Source organism: Coregonus clupeaformis, chromosome 17 (genome assembly GCF_020615455.1).
Source record: "Coregonus clupeaformis isolate EN_2021a chromosome 17, ASM2061545v1, whole genome shotgun sequence".
Taxonomy (NCBI): domain Eukaryota; kingdom Metazoa; phylum Chordata; class Actinopteri; order Salmoniformes; family Salmonidae; genus Coregonus; species Coregonus clupeaformis.
Window position 1 is genome coordinate 13859128 of NC_059208.1, and position 23389 is coordinate 13882516.

General features: G+C 44.0%; 1 long non-coding RNA gene and 1 pseudogene across 1 annotated transcript; both read right to left on the reverse strand.

The window, feature by feature from the left end:
- Positions 1–9039: 9039 nt before the first annotated feature.
- LOC123492922 lies at positions 9040–10077 on the reverse strand. The gene is made up of 2 exons (XR_006661926.1): positions 9418–10077; positions 9040–9375 (listed from the first exon to the last, which is right to left on the reverse strand). It is a non-coding gene; the product is annotated as an uncharacterized LOC123492922 (long non-coding RNA).
- Positions 10078–12293: 2216 nt separating this feature from the next.
- The window catches only part of LOC123481045, a 101002-nt pseudogene continuing 89906 nt past the window's right edge, over positions 12294–23389 (reverse strand).

Sequence of the window (23389 nt, forward strand, 5' to 3'; positions counted from 1 at the left end):
TTTGACCTGTGTCATTGCCAACAAATGGTATATAACAAAGTATTGAGAAACTTTTGTTATTGACCAAATACTTATTTTCCACCATAATTTGCAAATAAATTAATAAAAAATCCTACAATGCGATTTTCTGGATTTTTTTTCTCATTTTGTCTGTCATAGTTGACGTGTACCTATGATGAAAATTACAGGCCTCTCTCATCTTTTTAAGTGGGATAACTTGCACAATTGGTTGCTGACTAAATACTTTTTTCCCCCACTGTATATAAAAAAACAAATCAACAATTATTTGATAAAATATTGAATTTGGCCTTTAATAATATAGCCCATAGAAACGCATTGAATAACACATTCATAAATGCAAAACAGACAGCAGTAGCGGTGTGTAGCTAAAATCACTGGGGAAGCCAAGCCAGGAAAAAAGCCTTATTTCAACCTTTGCGTTGTTTGCTCTATAACTCATTTGTTCATACGCCGCCGTGATATACAATAAGGCCATGACAACAGTCACACAGTGGAGGAATAAATTCAACTACACATACAGTACCAGTCAAAAGTTTGGACACACCTACTCATTCAAGGGTTTTTCTTTATTTTTTACCATTTTCTACAGTGAAGACATCAAAACTATGAAATAACACATATGGAAAAAAAGTGTTAAACAAATCAAATCAAAAAGTGTTAAACAAATCAAAATATATTTTATATTTGAGATTCTCCAAAGTAGCTGCCTTGATGACAGCTTTGCACACTCTTGGCATTCTCTCAACCAGCTTCACCTGGAATGCTTTTCCAACAGTCTTGAAGGAGTTACCACATATGCTGAGCACTTGTTGGCTGCTTTTCCTTCACTCTGCGGTCGAACTCATCCCAAACCATCTCAATTGGATTGAGGTTGAGTGATTGTGGAGGCCAGGTCATCTGATGCAGCACTCCATCACTCTCCTTCTTGGTCAAATAGCCCTTACACTGCCTGGAGGTGTGTTTTGGGTCATTGTCCTGTTGAAAAACAAATTCTAGTCCCACTAAGCCCAAGCCAGATGGGATGGCGTATCTCTGCAGAATGCTGTGGTAGCCATGCTGGTTAAGTGTGCCTTGAATTCTAAATAAATCACAGACAGTGTCACCAGCAAAGCACCCCCACACCATCACACCTCCTCCTCCATGCTTCATGGTGGGAACCACACATGTGGAGATCATCCGTTCACCTACTCTGCTCTCACAAAGACACGGCAATTGGAACCAGAATTCTCACATTTGGACTCATCAGACCAAAGGACAGATTTCCACCGGTCTAATATCCATTGCTCGTGTTTCTTGGCCCAAGCAAGTCTCTTCTTCTTATTGGTGTCCTTTAGTAGTGGTTTCTTTGCAGCAATTCGACCATGAAGGCCTGATTCACGCAGTCTCCTCTGAACAGTTTATGTTGAGATGTGTATGTTACTTGAACTCTGTGAAGCATTTATTTGGGCTGCAATCTGAGGTACAGTTAATTTGAATGAATTTATCCTCTGCAGCACAGGTAACTCTGGGTCTTCCTTTCCTGTGGTGGTCCTCATGAGAGCCAGTGTCATCATAGCGCTTGATGGTTTTTGCAACAGCATTTGAAGAAACTTTAAAAGTTTTCCGGATTGACTGATCTGCAGCACATCAACACAAGCAGACCAGAAACAGAAACGTTTTTCTGACAATGATGATGTTTTGCTTAGGATGTGATTTGATTGGTGTTAGCTCCTGAGTGGCGCAGTGGTCTAAGGTACTGCATCGCAGTGCTAACTGTGCCACTAGAGATCCTGGTTCGAATCCAGGCTCTGTCGCAGCCGGCCGTGACCGGGAGACTCATGGGCGGCGCACAATTGGCCCAGCGTTGTCCAGGGTAGGGGAGGGAATGGCCGGCAGGGATGTAGCTCAGTTGATAGAGCATGGCGTTTGCAATGCCAGGGTTGTGGGTTCGATTCCCACGGGGGGCCAGTATAAAAAAAATATGTATTCACTAACTGTAAGTCGCTCTGGATAAGAGCGTCTGCTAAATGACTTAAATGTAAAATGTAAGCCAGGCCTCCCTTGGGGGGCGTTTTTCCTGCGTCAGGACAACCCACAGTTGATATCAGCTCAATGCTGATTGGCTAATTATTTTATATATTTTTTATCAAGGGAGGCCAAATGCTTGCTTGGCATCAATCAATCAAATGCTACAGCGGCAACATGTCATACTCTTTTGTTCCAGACAGAATCAGATACATGGGCTACACATACTGAGACAGAGGGGGCGCTGTTTCCCTCGCTCGGATGATTTCTCTGGTCAGATTCAGCCACTAGCGAGTTGACGGAAAATGAAAAACACAAAGAGACAAAAAAAAATGTATTGGTCAAATATTATAATTTAGATTTTTTTTATTGGTCAAATATTTGGGGAAGCCTGGCTTCCCTTGGCATCCCACGAATACGCCACTGAAAGACAGTGAAAAAAAAGTAGGGCAAAACATTTTTGGTGGTCTGACAGTGATGGTGGTCTGACAGTGATGGTGGTCTGACAGTGATGGTGGTCTGACAGTGATGGTGGTCTGACAGTGATGGTGGTCTGACAGTGATGGTGGTCTGACAGTGATGGTGGTCTGACAAACCCTGCTGTAGCTGTAGGTCAACCGCCATCCACCACAGATATGGAAGACATGGCCGACATAGGAGGATGTGGTGGATTGAGACGCAGCCCATGAAAACCCCCCCAGACATCTATATCTTAAACTGACGGATTTTAACTGGGATTTTTTACATTATGTTGTTTTATTAAATTATATAAATTACGCACGGATCAATACTCTTAAGGATGAATTACATCACTTTTGTTTTGAGCCGATTTCGCCGTGGGCTTTGAACGGGGCACCTGGCTGAATCCAGGGTGGCAGCCCGGTTCCAAAACGAATTACATCAACTTTCACCCGGGGCATAACACGCCTACCCGAGACAGATTAATCCAATCCTTTCATTCAAACCACCCTACTGCAACAAATAACTATTGGAATGAGAAGGAGAAAACATGTTGGGTGAAGACTGAATCATCAGGAAGCAAATGACTAGTCGGCATCTGTTGCAATTGCTGCTCAGCCAAACACAGTGTGTTCATGGTTTATTTTCTGCTCCATGGGGTCCGGGGGAAATTCAGTTAAATATTTAATTTAATTTGTGCATGCATGGATTTGTTTATCTATTTCATTATAGTCCTCTCTGTAAAGCAAGTCCTATCTGTAAAGCAAGTCCTCTCTGTAAAGCAAGTCCTCTCTGTAAAGCAAGTCCTCGCTGTAAAGCAAGTCCTCTCTGTAACTTGAGAGGAAAGCTACAAGTCAGAACCCACTGTGAAATTATAAATGATGAGCTACGTTTTTTTATGTGAATAATTGGGATATAGGATGACTGAAAATGTAATTTATTCAGGTGAGATAGAGGGCCAAAATTACAATATTCCCCAAATGAGTTCAGACAAACTCTCCCAAGTTGAAACATTCTAGATGAACAGATTACAGTGCTTCTGTGGATCCCAGCCGCCCACACACCTGGTTATTGATACAGTAATAGTATGATAATACAGATTGAGAGAGTCAGGATGAGACTTGGCCTCAGACTTGTCAGGAGAAGCTCAGTTTGTGATGTTCATAAATGAGGAGATCATCTGGTCTGTACAAGAGGGTCCAGACTGCTGACTGCAACATGGCTACCGGGGATAAATCATCTTCTTAAATAAACCTTCGCCGTAACCATTCCGTAATAGGAATCTTATGACTACATACATACTCACGGTGTGTAATCATAATCATATCAGCTCCTCTGCAGTTGTATAACAGGATGTGTGAGTGCTCACTAAAGATCTGGCGATTAAGGAAAAAGGAAAGTGCAGCTGCATTTTTAAACACATCTTGCCAAGCTCAGGGTGTCAATTTGCAGTGGGAGAAATGTAGCTCTTTTCTGCATTCTTCTCTGGCTGTTGTAGCATACATGGAGCAGAGCATGACACACTAGACCATCTGTCGAGAGGGAGTTTGGTGCAGATAACTTGATCACCGCAGTTTATACAGTAGATTGCGTCCGTCTAAAACCTTGGTTGGGTTTTGGGTTCGATTCCCACAGGGGGGCCAGTATGAAAAATAAAAAAAATAATGTATGCACTCACTCTGGATAAGAGCGTCTGCTAAATGACTAAAATTAAAACATTAAAATTAAATTAATTAAATTAGCTGGCCCACAGCCATTTAACTGTCATCCTGCAGTACTACAGAGATCTACCTTAACAGAATGGGAGGTTGATGTTTTCCAGATAGACTAATTCATCCCAGAACATCAGATCTGTACAACATCTGGAGAGGGGTCACATCTCACGAACCCCATCAGCATGATATGATGACGACCCTGTAATAAGCCCGGGCAGATTGGGTGATTTGTGTATCTGGAAGCCAACCAATATCAGGGCATTGAGTCCAGTCCAGAGGTGGGTGGTTCGCTGGCAGTGGTACCACTATGGGATCAGCGTGGATAGATAGATGGATGCTGTTATTTATGTCTAAACCGATCGCTGCCTCGCTCCCAGACTGACGTACACAGCTGCTGTTTGGCGCGGGGCTCAGCACACACACACACACACACACACACACACACACACACACACACACACACACACACACACACACAGGAGACAAGCAGCGGTATAATTTAGTCTGGCTCGCCCAGTGACGCCCACCGTTCCACCTAACATGCAAAGTATGCTTGGGAATGATGCTCTGCCAATGTCAGAGAGCCTGATTTACAAGAGGATGTGAGGGGAAATGAGGAACTTTCCTGCCGCAGTAAATGTCCAGATGGATTATTTAATGAATTATAACTACTGCTATTTATCTGTGTAGTGGTATTAGCCTGTCTAAGTGTGTTAAGAGCAGTGGGGGTGGTGGAACTTTGGCCTCCAATGGCTAGTAGGGTAGATTCTAGGCCTACAGATTAAATTCACATGAACACATCAATACAACACATGAAGGAAACATAACAACAAATGTATCCATTATTTTTTATTTTTTATAAAATTGGTTTACAAAATTGTGATTTTTCTATTTGAATCTTCATCTCTATAAAATGATGTCTGTAATTACGAGGGTAGAGGAAGAGAACAGGCAGAGAGTAGCGAACATTAAAAATCGGTCTGATAAATACCAACATAGGTGAGGTCTGTCTGAATTAGCCTGGTCCCAGATCAGTTTGTGCTGCGCTACAATGACCATAGCAGGAGTTGGCAAGACGGTACAAAACAGATCTGGGACCAGGCTATGACTGAACCAACAGAGGCCCCATAATGTTCCTACTAAACAAAGGCAGGAATGTCTGTTACAGATCAGACGTAGTCCAGTGTTAGACAATAAGGTCACCTAAACAGCAGCTACTGCACGTGTCTGTGTTATTGGACACAGAGATCAACTAAACTAAAATGGAAACTTGCTCCTCTGTTAAAGGCAACAATACAATCATTCTGAAGTGGCTTTCTTTAAAAGGCACATTCATTTCACCTACAGTCACACAGCTCTCACCTACAGTCACACATCTCTCACCTACAGTCACACAGCTCTCACCTACAGTCACACAGCTCTCACCTACAGTCACACAGCTCTCACCTACAGTCACACAGCTCTCACCTACAGTCACACAGCTCTCACCTACAGTCACACAGCTCTCACCTACAGTCACACAGATCTCACCTACAGTCACACAGCTCTCACCTACAGTCACACAGCTCTCACCTACAGTCACACAGCCTCACCTACAGTCACACAGCTCTCACCTACAGTCACACAGCTCTCACCTACAGTCACACAGCTCTCACCTACAGTCACACAGATCTCACCTACAGTCACACAGCTCTCACCTACAGTCACACAGCTCTCACCTACAGTCACACAGCTCTCACCTACAGTCACACAGCTTTCACCTACAGTCACACAGCTCTCACCTACAGTCACACAGCTCTCACCTACAGTCACACAGCTCTCACCTACAGTCAAAACAGGGGAACATTATTTAAGCTAGGGATGTGAAATCATGGAAGATTAAAGCTTTGGACTGTTGGCACAATAAGAGAAATGTAATGTTAATAATTAATCTATAAACAGTTGAAGTCGGAAGTTTACGTCCACTTAGGTTGGAGTCATTGAAACTCGTTTTTCAACCACTCTACACATTTCTTGTTAACACTATAGTTTTGGCAAGTCGGTTAGGACATCTACTTTGTGCATGACTCAAGTAATTTTTCCAACAATTGTTTACAGACAGATTATTTCACTTATAATTCACTGTATCACAATTCCAGTGGGTCAGAAGTTTACATACACTAAGTTAAGTGTGCCTTTCAACAGCTTGGAAAATTCCAGAAAATGATGTCATGGCTCTAGAAGCTTCTGATAGGCTAATTGACATAATATGAGTCAATTGGAGGTGTACCTGTGGATGTATTTCAAGGCCTACCTTCAAACTCAGTGCCTCTTTGCTTGACATCATGGGAAAATCAAAAGAATTCAGCCAAGACCTCAGAAATAGAATTGTAGACCTCCACAAGTCTGGTTCATCCTTGGGAGCAATTCCCAAACGCCTGAAGGTACCACGTTCATCTGTACAAACAATAGTACGCAAGTATAAACACCATGGGACCACGCAGCCGTGATACCGCTCAGGAAGGAGACGCGTTCTGTCTCCTAGAGATGAACGTACTTTGGTGCGAAAAGTCAAATAAATCCCAGAACAGCAAAGGACCTTGTGAAGATGCTGGAGGAAACAGGTACAAAAGTATCTATATCCACAGTAAAACGAGTCCTATATCGACATAACCTGAAAGGGCGCTCAGCAAGGAAGAAGCCACTACTCCAAAATCGCCATAAAGAAGCCAGACTACGGTTTGCAACTGCACATGGGGACAAATATCGTACCTTTTGGAGAAATGTCCTCTGGTCTAATGAAACAAAAATAGAACTGTTTGGCCATAATGACCATCGTTATGTTTGGAGGAAAAAGGGGAAGGCTTGCAAGCCGAAGAACACCATCCCAACCGTGAAGCATCACAAAGCCCTGACCTCAATCCTATAGAAGATTTGTGGGCAGAACTGAAAAAGCGTGTGCGAGCAAGGAGGCTTACAAACCTGACTCAGTTACACCAGCTCTGTCAGGAGGAATGGGCCAAAATTCACCCAAATTATTGTGGCAAGCTTGTGGAAGGCTACCCGAAACGTTTGACCCAAGTTAAACAATTTAAAGGCAATGCTACCAAATACTAATTGAGTGTATGTAAACTTCTGACCCACTGGGAATGTGATGAAAGAAATAAAAGCTTAAATAAATCATTCTCTCTACTATTATTCTGACATTTCACATTCTTAAAATAAAGTGGTGATCCTAACTGACCCAAGACAGGGAATTTTTACTAGGATTAAATGTCAGGAATTGTGAAAAACTGAGTTTAAATGTATTTGGCTAAAGTGTATGTAAACTTCCGACTTCAACTGTACGCTACCGTTCAAAAGCTTGGGGTCACTTAGAAATGTCCTTGTTTTCCATGAAAACATACATGAAATGAGTTTGAATAGGAAATATAGCAAAATGCATAGGAAATGTAGTCATTGACAAGGTTAGAAATAATGATTTTTAATATAAATAATAATTGTGTCCATCAAACTTTGCTTTCATCAAATAATCCTCAATTTGCAGCAATTACAGCCTTGCAGACCTTTAGCATTCTAGTTGTCAATTTATTGAGGTAATCTGAAGAGATTTCACCCCATGCTTCCTGAAGCACCTCCCACAAGTTGGATTGGCTTGATGGGCACTTCTTACGTACCATACGGTCAAGCTGCTCCCACAACAGCTCAATAGGGTTGAGATCCGGTGACTGTGCTGGCCACTCCATTATAGACAGAATACCAGCTGAATGCTTCTTCCCTAAATAGTTATTGCATAGTTAAGAGCTGTGCTTTGGGTCATTGTCCTGTTGTAGGAGGGAATTGGCTCCAATCAAGCGCCGTCCACAGGATATGGCATGGCGTTGCAAAATGGAGTGATAGCCTTCCTTCTTAAAGACTCCTTTTATCTCCCACTTTACCACCACCAAAGCACCCCAGACCATCACATTGCCTCCACCATGCTTGACAGATGGCATCAAGCACTCCTCCAGCATCTTTTCATTTGGTCTACGTCTCACAAATGTTCTTCTTTGTGATCCGAACACCTCAAACTTCGATTTGTCTGTCCATAACACTTTTTTCCAATCTTCCTCTGTCCAGTGTCTGTGTTCTTTTGCCCATCTTTAATCTTTTGAATGAAGCTGCCAGTTGAGGACCTGTGAGGCGTCGGTTTCTCAAACTAGACACTCTAATGTATTTGTCCTCTTGCTCAGTTGTGATTTTTTCTAATGATCAATTAGCCTTTTAAAATGATAAACTTGGATTAGCAAACACAACGTGCCATTGGAACACAGGACTGATGGTTGCTGATAATGGGCCTCTGTACGCCTATGTAGATGTTCCATTAAAAATCAGCCGTTTCCAGCTACCATAGCCATTTACAACATTAACAATGTCTACACTGTATTTCTGATCAATTTGATGTTATTTTAATGGACCCAAAAATGGGTTTTCTTTCGAAAACAAGGACATTTCTAAGTGACCCCAAAACTTTTGAATGGTAGTGTAGATATACTGTACAGCTCTCCCTCAGATCAGACATTCAAGTACCTGCTCAAATAAAGACTAGTCATGTCCCTGCTAGCATGCTAGCAGATACCCATAGACTTCCAGTCATTGCGCTAACGCTAGTTAGCATTGGCTCGCGGAACTACCTCTTAACTTCCTTCATACTGGACACAGAGACATAAACATGGTGTCCACGAGTTCATCTGACTCCGGGGAAGTAGATAGAGGGCTTCATTGCCAAAATCCCAAAATACCCCTTTAACTCTAAAGGTTATGAATGTGTCAACTCAATCAATCAATCTGATCATGTTAATGTTAATGAGCTGAAGATGGACAATGTAGAGTGCCTTTATTGGTAAAAACAGGTGATATGGGTGTTAGTCTTGATAGTGTGTTCGATTCCTGGGACCACCCACAAGTAAAATGTATATCCTCGGATAAAAGTATGTGCTAGATGGCTATATTATTAATATAGCGGTTCACCTGGTCTTGTGAGGGGAAGAACGTGGAACAGGGAATAAATGGCATAGAAGAACTTGTTCCCAGTTGGTATACTCACCCCTTAAATATAATCCTTTATATTCCTTGATGTTTCACTATGTGGCACCATGATGTCTCAACTCATCTCTAATATAACACTGCATTAAATAGGGGAAAGTCAACTGTCAACCTTTCAAAGCAGATGGATAAATATGCTATGTCAACTGTCAACCTTTCAGTGCAGATGGATAAATATGCTATGTCAACTGTCAACCTTTCAAAGCAGATGGATAAATATGCTATGTCAACTGTCAACCTTTCAATGCAGATGGATCAATATGCTATGTCAACTGTCAACCTTTCAATGCAGATGGATAAATATGCTATGTCAACTGTCAACCTTTCAATGCAGATGGATCAATATGCTATGTCAACTGTCAACCTTTCAATGCAGATGGATCAATATGCTATGTCAACTGTCAACCTTTCAATGCAGATGGATCAATATGCTATGTCAACTGTCAACCTTTCAATATGCTATAAGGGATAAGGATGATGAGGTCAAAGGGCAAGGTTCATTGTACTTCAGTCAGAACTTCTTTACAACATCGAAAAATATAGCCCCCTAAAAGAAAATGGCAAATCAAGTTAAAAAGCTCAAAATCATCAAAGAGAAGCAGCGTGATCAAGGTGAGTTTCCATTCACACTCAGACTCCCAGATCACAACAACCACAACTACATTAGTCATAACTGGAGGCACGGTGAAATCTCAGTTCTGTGGTTGAGTTCTGTATCCCTAGCTTCTTACAGCAGGAAAACACAGACCCCAGCCAAGGCAGGAAAACACAGACCCCAGCCAAGGCAGGAAAACACAGACCCCAGCCAAGGCTAAAAACAGCAGAGGCAGGTAAACACAGACCAGCCAAGCAAAACACAGACCCAGAGGAAACACAGACCCCAGCCAAGGCAGGAAAACACAGACCCCAGCCAAGGCAGGTAAACACAGACCCCAGCCAGGAAAACACAGACCCCAGCCAAGGCAGGAAAACACAGACCCCAGCCAGGAAAACACAGACCCCAGCCAAGGCAGGAAAACACAGACCCCAGCCAAGGCTGAACACAGTAGAGAGACTAGTGCTGCTGGCCACTATACAAGCTAACTGAAACAGAGCTAAATAGCACTTTCAGATTCTGGCAGCAATTCTCTCTTGAACCTGTGCATAGTGTTTAGAACCGAACAGAATAGGGGTTAGCGTCTATAACTAAAGAAGCACTCCTCCCTCGGTTTCATTGTAGTGTTCAGCAGGTTGGAGATGGGTGGGAGAGGTTTCCCACTAGTAGACTGAACACAGTCTGTAGAGACAGTCTACCAAGTAGACCGTAGATAGGACTGCAGCATGTATTCCCTTGACTAGAATGGCGCCGTATTGACCCTGAGGAGACGTCGTCAGCCATGGACCTCCTCTGTCCATAGTCATTAGAACATGTAGAAAGTTCTAGAACAAAAGTTCCCCAGACGTCCACGTTGTCAGTTGTGCATAAACTCGTTTTCTGTCTGTGTACAGCTCCTACCAAATACAGCCTGGGTTGTCACGGTTACCACTGTTAGCACCAGCAACAGCGGACAAGGACGGAGGGTTAGAGTGGAAGACGCAATCGTGGCGTCCTGGCTCCACAGCGCCCGGTCCTCCCCTCTTCTCCTCTCTTCTCTTCCCCTGTTCCTCCCTTCTCTCTGGGAGGGTCCCTGTGTGTCTCCCATGTCTCTACACTCCTGTCCTTCCAGGAGGCAGCAGGGGATCAGGCTGTTCTAGTCTCTCTGTCTCTCTGTCTCTCTCCACTCCACCATGGAGACAGAGGAGATCGGGTTGTTATAGTCTCTCTCTGTCTCTCTCCACTCCACCATGGAGACAGAGGGGATCAGGCTGTTCTAGTCTCTCTCTGTCTCTCTCCACTCCACCATGGAGACAGAGGGGATCAGGCTGTTCTAGTCTCTCTCTGTCTCTCTCCACTCCACCATGGAGACAGAGGGGATCAGGCTGTTATAGTCTCTCTCTGTCTCTCTCCACTCCACCATGGAGACAGAGGGGATCAGGCTGTTCTAGTCTCTCTCTGTCTCTCTCCACTCCACCATGGAGACAGAGAGGATCAGGCTGTTCTAGTCTCTCTCTGTCTCTCTCCACTCCACCATGGAGACAGAGGGGATCAGGCTGTTCTAGTCTCTCTCTGTCTCTCTCCACTCCACCATGGAGACAGAGAGGATCAGGCTGTTCTAGTCTCTCTCTGTCTCTCTGTCTCTCTCCACTCCACCATGGAGACAGAGGGGATCAGGCTGTTCTAGTCTCTCTCTGTCTCTCTCCACTCCACCATGGAGACAGAGGGGATCAGGCTGTTCTCTCTCTGTCTCTCTCCACTCCACCATGGAGACAGAGGGGATCAGGCTGTTCTAGTCTCTCTGTCTCTCTCCACTCCACCATGGAGACAGAGGGGATCAGGCTGTTCTAGTCTCTCTCTGTCTCTCTACACTCCACCATGGAGACAGAGGGGATCAGGCTGTTCTAGTCTCTCTCTGTCTCTCTCCACTCCACCATGGAGACAGAGGGGATCAGGCTGTTCTAGTCTCTCTCTGTCTCTCTCCACTCCACCATGGAGACAGAGGGGATCAGGCTGTTCTAGTCTCTCTCTGTCTCTCTCCACTCCACCATGGAGACAGAGGGGATCAGGCTGTTCTAGTCTCTCTGTCTCTCTCCACTCCACCATGGAGACAGAGGGGATCAGGCTGTTCTAGTCTCTCTCTGTCTCTCTACACTCCACCATGGAGACAGAGGGGATCAGGCTGTTCTAGTCTCTCTCTGTCTCTCTCCACTCCACCATGGAGACAGAGGGGATCAGGCTGTTCTCTCTGTCTCTCTCCACTCCACCATGGAGACAGAGGGGATCAGGCTGTCCTAGTCTCTCTCTGTCTCTCTCCACTCCACCATGGAGACAGAGGGGATCAGGTTGTTCTCTCTGTCTCTCTCCACTCCACCATGGAGACAGAGGGGATCGGGTTGTTATAGTCTTTCTATGTCTCTCTCCACTCCACCATGGAGACAGAGGGGATCAGGTTGTTATAGTCTTTCTATGTCCTTGTATTTCTTTCTCAGTATGGACACCTGGTCTTTAAACAGCACCGGGTCCAGTCGCATATTAGAGTGCACCAGGGGCATGCTGCCAAACCAGCTGGCAAACGTATTCATGCAGCTCTGCCGCTGGGCAAAGTGGTCTGGGTCGGCCCAACGAGACGCTCTGGAGGTCTGCAGGGAGAGAGAGACCGAGACATTAGTAATGATGCATTCATAATGTTACCAGTTAAAGTTGATGGTTTTACTGTAGTTATTGGTTTGTTTATTTTTCACAAATTTCATTGTGAAGGAAAATAAACCCAATATATTTCCGCAACAATAAGAAACTTCTATAACAATGGAGGTTGGAGCTGTGGCGTCTGTTGAAGTCATCAGGAACATTAAGGAAATAAGGATAACATGAAAGAGCCATGGCACTTCCTGTGCATTAACTGTGAAATGGGAAATAAATCAAGAATAACCTTTATCAACCTTTCCCCTACAGATATGGTACACCAGCCAGGACGACGACTCAAAGCCAGAGGTTGTTCCTGAGAAGGCTCAACCTCAATGTGCAGGTAATTGTGATTCCTTTCACGTTACATTTGATTGTACCCTGCATCTGAAATGTTTGTTGGACGTGTGTGTAAACTACTATGTTGTATAGTAATATATCCAGTTGTTCCTAAGCAGGCCTAAAAGAAAGACCAGAAAGCCCTCACCTGCACCATCATGGTCTCCTTGTACTGTTTCTTCTGGGTGACCTTGATGGGAGGCAGCTTGGTAATGGCTGACACCAGGAAGTTCATCAGGATGTCTTCACAGTTAGACAGCTGGTCCACCAGGCCCCTCAGACTGGCCGGCAGGTAGCTGGTGTACAGGTAGTGGTAATATCTACAGGTAAAGACAGGTACAGGTAGGGTTAGGGTTTGACCGGTAGGGTTAAGGTCAGGGTTCACAGTTAGACAGCTGGTACATCAGCCCCTTCAGACTGGCTGGCAGGTAGCTGGTGTACAGGTAGTGGTAATATCTACAGGTAAAGACAGGTACAGGTAGGGTTAGGGTTAGACCGGTAGGGTTAAGGTCAGGGTTCACAGTTAGACAGCTGGTACATCAGCCCCTTCAGACTGGCTGGCAGGTAGCTGGTGTACAGGTAGTGGTAATATCTACAGGTAAAGACAGGTACAGGTAGGGTTAGGGTTAGACCGGTAGGGTTAAGGTCAGGGTTCACAGTTAGACAGCTGGTACATCAGCCCCTTCAGACTGGCCGGCAGGTAGCTGGTGTACAGGTAGTGGTAATATCTCCAGGTATAAATCCAGGTAGTGGTAATATCTACAGGTAGTGGTAATATCTCCAGGTAGTGGTAATATCTACAGGTAGTGGTAATATCTCCAGGTAGTGGTAATATCTACAGGTAGTGGTAATATCTCCAGGTAGTGGTAATATCTCCAGGTAGTGGTAATATCTACAGGTAGTGGTAATATCTACAGGTAGTGGTAATATCTACAGGTAGTGGTAATATCTACAGGTAGTGGTAATATCTACAGGTAGTGGTAATATCTACAGGTAGTGGTAATATCTCCAGGTAGTGGTAATATCTCCAGGTAGTGGTAATATCTACAGGTAGTGGTAATATCTACAGGTAGTGGTAATATCTACAGGTAGTGGTAATATCTCCAGGTAGTGGTAATATCTACAGGTAGTGGTAATATCTACAGGTAGTGGTAATATCTACAGGTAGTGGTAATATCTCCAGGTAGTGGTAATATCTCCAGGTAGTGGTAATATCTACAGGTAGTGGTAATATCTACAGGTAGTGGTAATATCTACAGGTAGTGGTAATATCTCCAGGTAGTGGTAATATCTACAGGTAGTGGTAATATCTACAGGTTGTGGTAATATCTACAGGTAGTGGTAATATCTACAGGTAGTGGTAATATCTACAGGTAGTGGTAATATCTACAGGTAGTGGTAATATCTCCAGGTAGTGGTAATATCTACAGGTAGTGGTAATATCTACAGGTAGTGGTAATATCTCCAGGTAGTGGTAATATCTACAGGTAGTGGTAATATCTACAGGTAGTGGTAATATCTACAGGTAGTGGTAATATCTACAGGTAGTGGTAATATCTACAGGTAGTGGTAATATCTACAGGTAGTGGTAATATCTACAGGTAGTGGTAATATCTCCAGGTAGTGGTAATATCTCCAGGTAGTGGTAATATCTACAGGGTAGTGGTAATATCTACAGGTAGTGGTAATATCTACAGGTAGTGGTAATATCTCCAGGTAGTGGTAATATCTACAGGTAGTGGTAATATCTACAGGTAGTGGTAATATCTACAGGTAGTGGTAATTTCTACAGGTAGTGGTAATATCTCCAGGTAGTGGTAATATCTACAGGTAGTGGTAATATCTACAGGTAGTGGTAATATCTCCAGGTAGTGGTAATATCTACAGGTAGTGGTAATATCTCAGAAAGACAGGTAGTGGTAATATCTACAGGTAGTGGTAATATCTCCAGGTAGTGGTAATATCTACAGGTAGTGGTAATATCTACAGGTAGTGGTAATATCTCCAGGTAGTGGTAATATCTACAGGTAGTGGTAATATCTACAGGTAGTGGTAATATCTACAGGTAAAGACAGGTAATATCCAGTTGGAGTTAGGATTAGACAGACTGGCGGCAGGTAGTGGTATGTTCAGGTAGTGGTAATATCTGAGAGACAGGTAACATTAGTTGGAGTTAGACTTCAGTCAGTTCCCCTATAGCTGTTTTGATATGAAACAGTCAAAGTTGCTGGCTCAACGGTAGCACCTACTCCTGGAGAGCTAACTACCCCCTCCTGCCCGGTTTTGTTTCAGCCCTAATCTAACACAACTGATTCTATTAATCACTGGCTAAGGGCTGGAGCAAAAGCCCGGACATCTAGTAGGTCTCCAGGAGAAGGCTTGGTCTGTAGCGTCGTGCCTGCCTTCTCACCTGTGGTATATAGCAGCTCCTGTCAGGACCATAGAGTAGTCGTTGGTCCACTTGGAGGCGTGAACCCACCTCTCCTTGTTGCTGTCCCAGAAATGACTCCTGGCCGGGTATCCCACAATCCTCTCTGGGAAACTCGCCACACTGTGAAAGCAAAGTCCACCTGCAAAAGGGAGAGAGTGGCACCATTGAGCACCTAAAGCTCAGAAGGCAGCTCCAGTATAACACGCAATCCTTCCGTTCAGCTTCAGCTCACCTGTTGTGACAGGTGTATCAGCATACAGATGAAGTTGACCATTTTTCATAGCTTTGCCCATGTCATTTAGTAGAAATGGTGAACAGAACTGGGCCTAAAACAGAACCTTGTGGTACCCCTTTAGTTTACATACGTAATACACTACTGGCAGTAACTCACCTCAGTAGTAGATGAGAACGGTATCCTCGTCCAGACTTAGGAACGCGTCTGTTGGTATGGTAGTCAATAGGGCCAGGAAACGACTGCTCATCACCTGAAGAGACCAGCAACAAACAGTAGGGCTCTTCACTGCAACAATCAATACAAATCACTAGATATCTTAGAACAATCAATACAAATGACTAGATATCATTAGAACAATCAATACAAATGACTAGATATCTTAGAACAATCAATACAAATGACTAGATATCTTAGAACAATCAATACAAATGACTAGATATCTTAGAACAATCAATACAAATGACTAGATATCTTAGAACAATCAATACAAATTACTAGATATCATTAGAGCGTTGTGCCAGTAACCGAAAGGTCGCTGGTTCTAATCCCCGAGCCGACTAGGTGAAAAATCTGTCGATGTGCCCTTAAGCAAGGCACTTAACCCTAATTGCTCCTGTAAGTCGCTCTGGATAAGAGCGTCTGCTAAATGACTAAAATGTAAAATGTAAATGTATTAGAACAATCAATACAAATGACTAGAGATCTTAGAACAATCAATTAAAATGACTAGATATCTTAGAACAATCAATACAAATGACTAGAGATCTTAGAACAATCAATTAAAATGACTAGATATCTTAGAACAATCAATACAAATGACTAGAGATCTTAGAACAATCAATTAAAATGACTAGATATCATTAGAACAATCAATACAAATGACTAGATATCTTAGAACAATCAATTAAAATGACTAGATATCATTAGAACAATCAATACAAATGACTAGATATCATTAGAACAATCAATACAAATGACTAGATATCTTAGAACAATCAATACAAATGACTAGATATCATTAGAACAATCAATACAAATGACTAGATATCTTAGAACAATCAATACAAATGACTAGATATCTTAGAACAATCAATACAAATGACTAGATATCTTAGAACAATCAATATAAATGACTAGATATCTTAGAACAATCAATACAAATGACTAGAGATCTTAGAACAATCAATTAAAATGACTAGAGATCTTAGAACAATCAATACAAATGACTAGAGATCTTAGAACAATCAATTAAAATGACTAGATATCATTAGAACAATCAATACAAATGACTAGATATCTTAGAACAATCAATACAAATGACTAGATATCTTAGAACAATCAATACAAATGACTATATATCATTAGAACAATCAATACAAATGACTAGATATCATTAGAACAATCAATACAAATGACTAGATATCTTAGAACAATCAATACAAATGACTAGATATCATTAGAACAATCAATACAAATGACTAGATATCATTAGAACAATCAATACAAATGACTAGATATCTTAGAACAATCAATACAAATGACTAGATATCATTAGAACAATCAATACAAATGACTAGATATCATTAGAACAATCAATTAAAATGACTAGATATCTTAGAACAATCAATACAAATGACTAGAGATCTTAGAACAATCAATACAAATGACTAGATATCATTAGAACAATCAATACAAATGACTAGAGATCTTAGAACAATCAATACAAATGACTAGATATCATTAGAACAATCAATACAAATGACTAGATATCATTAGAACAATCAATACAAATGACTAGATATCTTAGAACAAGCAATACAAATGACTAGATATCTTAAACAATCAATACAAATGACTAGAGATCTTAGAACAATCAATTAAAATGACTAGATATCTTAGAACAATCAATACAAATGACTAGAGATCTTAGAACAATCAATACAAATGACTAGAGATCTTAGAACAATCAATTAAAATGACTAGATATCTTAGAACAATCAATACAAATGACTAGATATCATTAGAACAATCAATACAAATGACTAGATATCATTAGAATGTGCTTACTAGGGCTATATTTAGACTTTTCTCTGTATTCATAAGCATATTGATGTATGTGAAGCTATAGGAGAAGAAAACTCACCTGGCTCTCCCCCTCTATGACCAGGACAGGTACAGAGGACTCACCTGGCTCTCCCCCTCTATGACCAGGACAGGTACAGAGGACTCACCTTGTTCTCCCCCTCTATGACCAGGACAGGTACAGAGGACTCACCTGGCTCTCCCCCTCTATGACCAGGACAGGTACAGAGGACTCACCTGGCTCTCCCCTCTATGACCAGGACAGGTACAGAGGACTCACCTGGCTCTCCCCTCTATGACCAGGACAGGTACAGAGGACTCACCTGGCTCTCTCCCCCTCTATGACCAGGACAGGTACAGAGGACTCACCTGGCTCTCCCCCTCTATGACCAGGACAGGTACAGAGGACTCACCTGTTCTCCCCCCTCTATGACCAGGACAGGTACAGAGGACTCACCTGGCTCTCCCCCCTCTATGACCAGGACAGGTACAGAGGACTCACCTGGCTCTCCCCCTCTATGACCAGGACAGGTACAGAGGACTCACCTGGCTCTCCTCCTCTATGAACAGGACAGGTACAGAGGACTCACCTGGCTCTCCCCCTCTATGACCAGGACAGGTACAGAGGACTCACCTGGCTCTCCCCTCTATGACCAGGACAGGTATAGAGGACTCACCCTTGCTCTCCTCCCTCTCATGACCAGGACAGGTACAGAGGACTCACCTTGCTCTCTCCCCCTCTATGACCAGGACAGGTACAGAGGACTCACCTTGCTCTCCCCTCTATGACCAGGACAGGTATAGAGGACTCACCTTGCTCTCCCCCTCTATGACCAGGACAGGTACAGAGGACTCACCTTGCTCTCCCCCTCTATGACCAGGACAGGTACAGAGGACTCACCTTGCTCTCCCCCTCTATGACCAGGACAGGTGGACAGAGGACTCACCTTGCTCTCCCCCCTATGACCAGGACAGGTACAGAGGACTCACCTGGCTCTCCCCCTCTATGACCAGGACAGGTATAGAGGACTCACCTTGCTCTCCCCCTCTATGACCAGGACAGGTACAGAGGACTCACCTTGCTCTCCCCCTCTATGACCAGGACAGGTACAGAGGACTCACCTGGCTCTCCCCCTCTATGACCAGGACAGGTACAGAGGACTCACCTTGCTCTCCCCCTCTATGACCAGGACAGGTACAGAGGACTCACCTGGCTCTCCCCCTCTATGACCAGGACAGGTACAGAGGACTCACCTTGCTCTCCCCCTCTATGACCAGGACAGGTACAGAGGACTCACCTTGCTCTCTCCCCCTCTATGACCAGGACAGGTACAGAGGTGGCAGGCCAGCGGTGTTTGGCCGAGGGGCTTGTCACAGTTCCATAGGATTATCACCTGGAAAAATATGACGTACATTTAAACATGAAATTATGTTTTCCTTTTGGATAGCTATATCACAACCAAAAGCTACTATATGAATTATGATTACCTGATATAAAAGCACACATTCATGTAACATTGATAAAGAAATCTATATTGTGACAACATGACATGTGCAACATAGAGATATAAATATACATCTAACTCAAAATATCAAGGTTCTTGTTGCAGAAGGAGTTACATTTCTGGGTTAATTCTATGACTCATGCCAACTTCATACAGCACGGTGCTAGCTGTTACCTAGGCAAAGTACTGAGACTTAGCGACCGCCACCAGGAGACAAACATCTACATTCTACAAGGTCTTGTTGCAGAAGGAGTTATATTTCTGGGTTGATTCTATGACTCATGCTAACCACATATGGGCATGTGGTGCTAGGAGTGACCTGAGCGCGCACAGTACTGGCATTGTGATACTGTGAGCTAGATAGCCTAGCTGGCCACAGTGATGAGATGTGGTGCTGTGAGCTAGATAGCCTAGCTGGCCACAGTGTTGAGATGTGGTGCAGTGAGCTAGATAGCCTAGCTGGCCACAGTGTTGAGATGTGGTGCTGTGAGCTAGATAGCCTAGCTGGCCACAGTGTTGAGATGTGGTGCTGTGAGCTAGATAGCCTAGCTGGCCACAGTGTTGAGATGTGGTGCTGTGAGCTAGATAGCCTAGCTGGCCACAGTGTTGAGATGTGGTGCTGTGAGCTAGATAGCCCAGCTGGCCACAGTGTTGAGATGTGGTGCTGTGAGCTAGATAGCCCAGCTGGCCACAGTGTTGAGATGTGGTGCTGTGAGCTAGATAGCCTAGCTGGCCACAGTGTTGAGATGTGGTGCTGTGAGCTAGATAGCCTAGCTGGCCACAGTGTTGAGATGTGGTGCTGTGAGCTAGATAGCCTAGCTGGCCACAGTGTTGAGATGTGGTGCTGTGAGCTAGATAGCCCAGCTGGCCACAGTGTTGAGATGTGGTGCAGTGAGCTAGATAGCCTACCTGGACACAGTGTTGAGATGTGGTGCTGTGAGCTAGATAGCCTAGCTGGCCACAGTGTTGAGATGTGGTGCAGTGAGCTAGATAGCCCAGCTGGCCACAGTGTTGAGATGTGGTGCAGTGAGCTAGATAGCCTAGCTGGCCACAGTGTTGAGATGTGGTGCAGTGATCTAGATAGCCTACCTGGACACAGTACTGGGACTTGGCGACAGCCACCAGTAGCTTGAGGATGGGCTGGGACTGGGAGACCAGGGGAGTCACAACATGGATGACCGCAGTGAACTTGGGACGAGGCTTGATACCTGGAACACAGCCAAATGACAAGTCAACAATGTTAACTATATCAGAACCACTTCCAGTAGTCAGTGCATACATTTATGAATGTGTATGATCCCTGCAGGAATTGAACCCACAACCCTGGCACTGCTAACGCCATGCTTTTACCCCCTGAGCTACACAGGACGAATGACAAAGTCAACAATGTTATCTAGTTTACTTATATAAACACCAATGATGCTGGAAATGTGTCCTCCTTGACACATGTAATCCCAGCATTGCTTGAGGCACAGTCATATAGCCAGTGAATACAGTAGCTAGTTGCCAGTGAGAATATTTCGCACTTGGATTGTTCCTCATCAATTCTCCAATCCAGAATCCCACTACTTCCAAATTGCCATGGTGACCAGAGCTCAATTCAGCTCATCTCTCCGATGGGTTGATAGTCACCATGGACTGAGGGAGGAGGGTAGCCGTTTCTAAACACACATAAACAAGGCTGTGACAGCTGTGCTTGCCGAGCCTTAGCCACATCTGGCTACGCTTTCATTGGGGACGGTATCAAATATTGTGTCAGTCACCAGGCAACATAACGACCTCCCGAGACGCAGGTTAGCGTTTTTTTCCTGATGAATCTTGTTCTGGAGGCAGCTCTGCAGAGTGGTCACTAGCTGGCATAGCCACAAAGTCATAAAATCTGATTTGAAACCTAACCCTAATCTTAAATTAAGACCAAAAAGCTACAAAAAGCATTTCATTAATCTTTACAATATAGACCATTTAGACTTTGTAGCTGGCCCATCTAGCAGAAATCACTCAGTTCTCCCTCCAGGACAAGACTCATCCTAATAAACGTTAACCTGCTCCCAAGTCGTTGTGTGTGTGTGTGTGTGTGTGTGTGTGTGTGTGTTTATGTGTGTGTGTGTTGTAACAATACAATAGGAAGAGCAAAACAGAGAACAAACACATTCTTCAGTCAAAAGGTCCTCAATCAGCCGTCTGAATTACCCCAGGACACCAAATCATCAACTTTGAGAGAGTTTTGGAGTATATGGTAGTAGGCTAATACTTGACTTTACACTATATACAATTATCAAATAATCTTGATAACCCATGTAATATGCATCTATATAAGGGGAGCAGATTCATTTAGAACAGTGGCATCAGCATAAAGATTAATTTACATTTTCCCGTTTTGCCAATGTCATTTATATAAATGGTAAAAGGACTGGGCCTAAAATAGAAGCTTGTCATGACACTCTTTTTGTAATGTCCAGGAAACCAGATTTACGACTATCCACATGAATGTTTTGAGTTCTCTTTAACAGATGGTTGCAAGACTCACCTGGCTTGGCATAGTGGATCTGACCAACACAAGTGGGAGCATGTAGATGCTCGTGGGACACCACAGGTTATGTTACTGTAGAACACACCTAGCTTGGCGTTGTGAAGTCTACCAGATAGGAGATTGTCATTTATATAAACAGTGAACTGAACAGGGCCTAAAATAGAACCTTCCGGTACCTCTGTTGTAATGTCCAGAGAACCAAATTCATGACCATCCACACTGATGAACTTTGATGCACATTGAATCCCATCTGAAGACAGCTGCAGGACTCACCTAGCTTAGCGTAGTGGAAAGGGAAGTCTCCCAGGTATGAGGAGTACTGAGGGAGGGAGTAGAGACCTCCAGGAAGACTGTTCCACATCAGGTTACTACGGGCTGCATGCTGGAGCACCCGGTCATGGATGATCTGGTACAGGGAGAGAAACATAGTTTAATCAACAATAGTATAATCAAAGCTGCTTACAAGCAAAGACAATTCACTGGTCAGCACGTTGACATGCTGAAAATGATATCCTGAGTCCTCAAGAGGCACCCAAGCAGAGCAGAGCTACGTCCAAGAATGCCTCGGAGTAGCTCTCTGACAAACACCTGTTACTAGTAGTAGTAGTAGTAGTAGTAGTGGTAGTAGTAGCAATAGTGGTAGTAGTAGTAGTAGTAGTAGTAGTAGTAGTAGTAGTAGTGGTAGTAGTAGTAGTAGTAGTAGCAGTAGCAGTAGTAGTAATAGTGGTAGTAGTAGTAGAAGAGGCAGAGTGGCGCAGTAGTTGTAGTGGTAGTAGTAGTAGCAGTAGCAGCAGCGGCAGCGCGGTAGAGTAGCAGAGCAGTAGTAGCAGTAGTAGTAGTAGTAGTAGTAGTAGCAGTAGTAGCAGTAGAGCAGAGCAGCAGTAGCACGGTGGCAGTAGTAGTAGTAGTAGTAGCTGTAGTAGTAGTAGCAGCAGTAGTAGAGAGTAGCAGCAGTAGTAGTAGTAGTAGTAGCAGTAGTAGTGTAGTAGTAGCAGTAGCAGCAGCAGCAGGCAGCAGCAGCAGTAGCAGCAGGAGCAGCAGAGCAGCAGAGCAGCAGCAGTAGCAGCAGCAGAGCAGCAGAGCAGTGTAGCAGCAGCACGCAGCAGGCAGCAGGAGCAGAGCAGCAGCAGAGTAGCAGCAGCAGAGCAGAAGAGAGGAAGAAAGAGAGAGAGCAGCAGAGAGAGAAAGAGAGAGAGAGAGCAGCAGAGAGCAGCAGCAGCAGAAGAGGTAGCAGGTGGTAGAGCAGAGAGAGTAGCAGTAGCAGACAGTAGTAGCAGTAGTAATGTAGTGTAGCAGTAGTAGTAGTAGCAGGTAGTGGTAGTAGCAGCAGTAGTATAGTTAGCAGTAGCAGTAGCAGTAGCAGGGCAGTGGGTAGTAGCAGTGGTAGAGCAGCAGCAGTAGGGCAGCAGAGGCAGCAGCAGTAGCAGTAGTAGAGGAGTGGCAGCAGCAGTATGTAGTAGAAGAGAGGAGTAGAGAGCAGCGTAGTAGCAGTAGTAGGTAGAGCAGTAGTAGCAGCAGTAGTAGCAGTAGTAGTAGTAGTAGCAGTAGTAGCAGTAGTAGTAGTAGTAGTAGTAGTCCAGGCTCTGTCGTAGCCGGCCGCGACCGGGAGACCCATGGGGCGGCGCACAATTGGCCCAGCGTTGTCCAGGGTAGGGGAGGGAATGGCCGGCAGGGATGTAGCTCAGTTGGTAGAGCATGGCGTTTGCAACGTCAGGGTTGTGGGTTCGATTCCACGGGGGACCAGT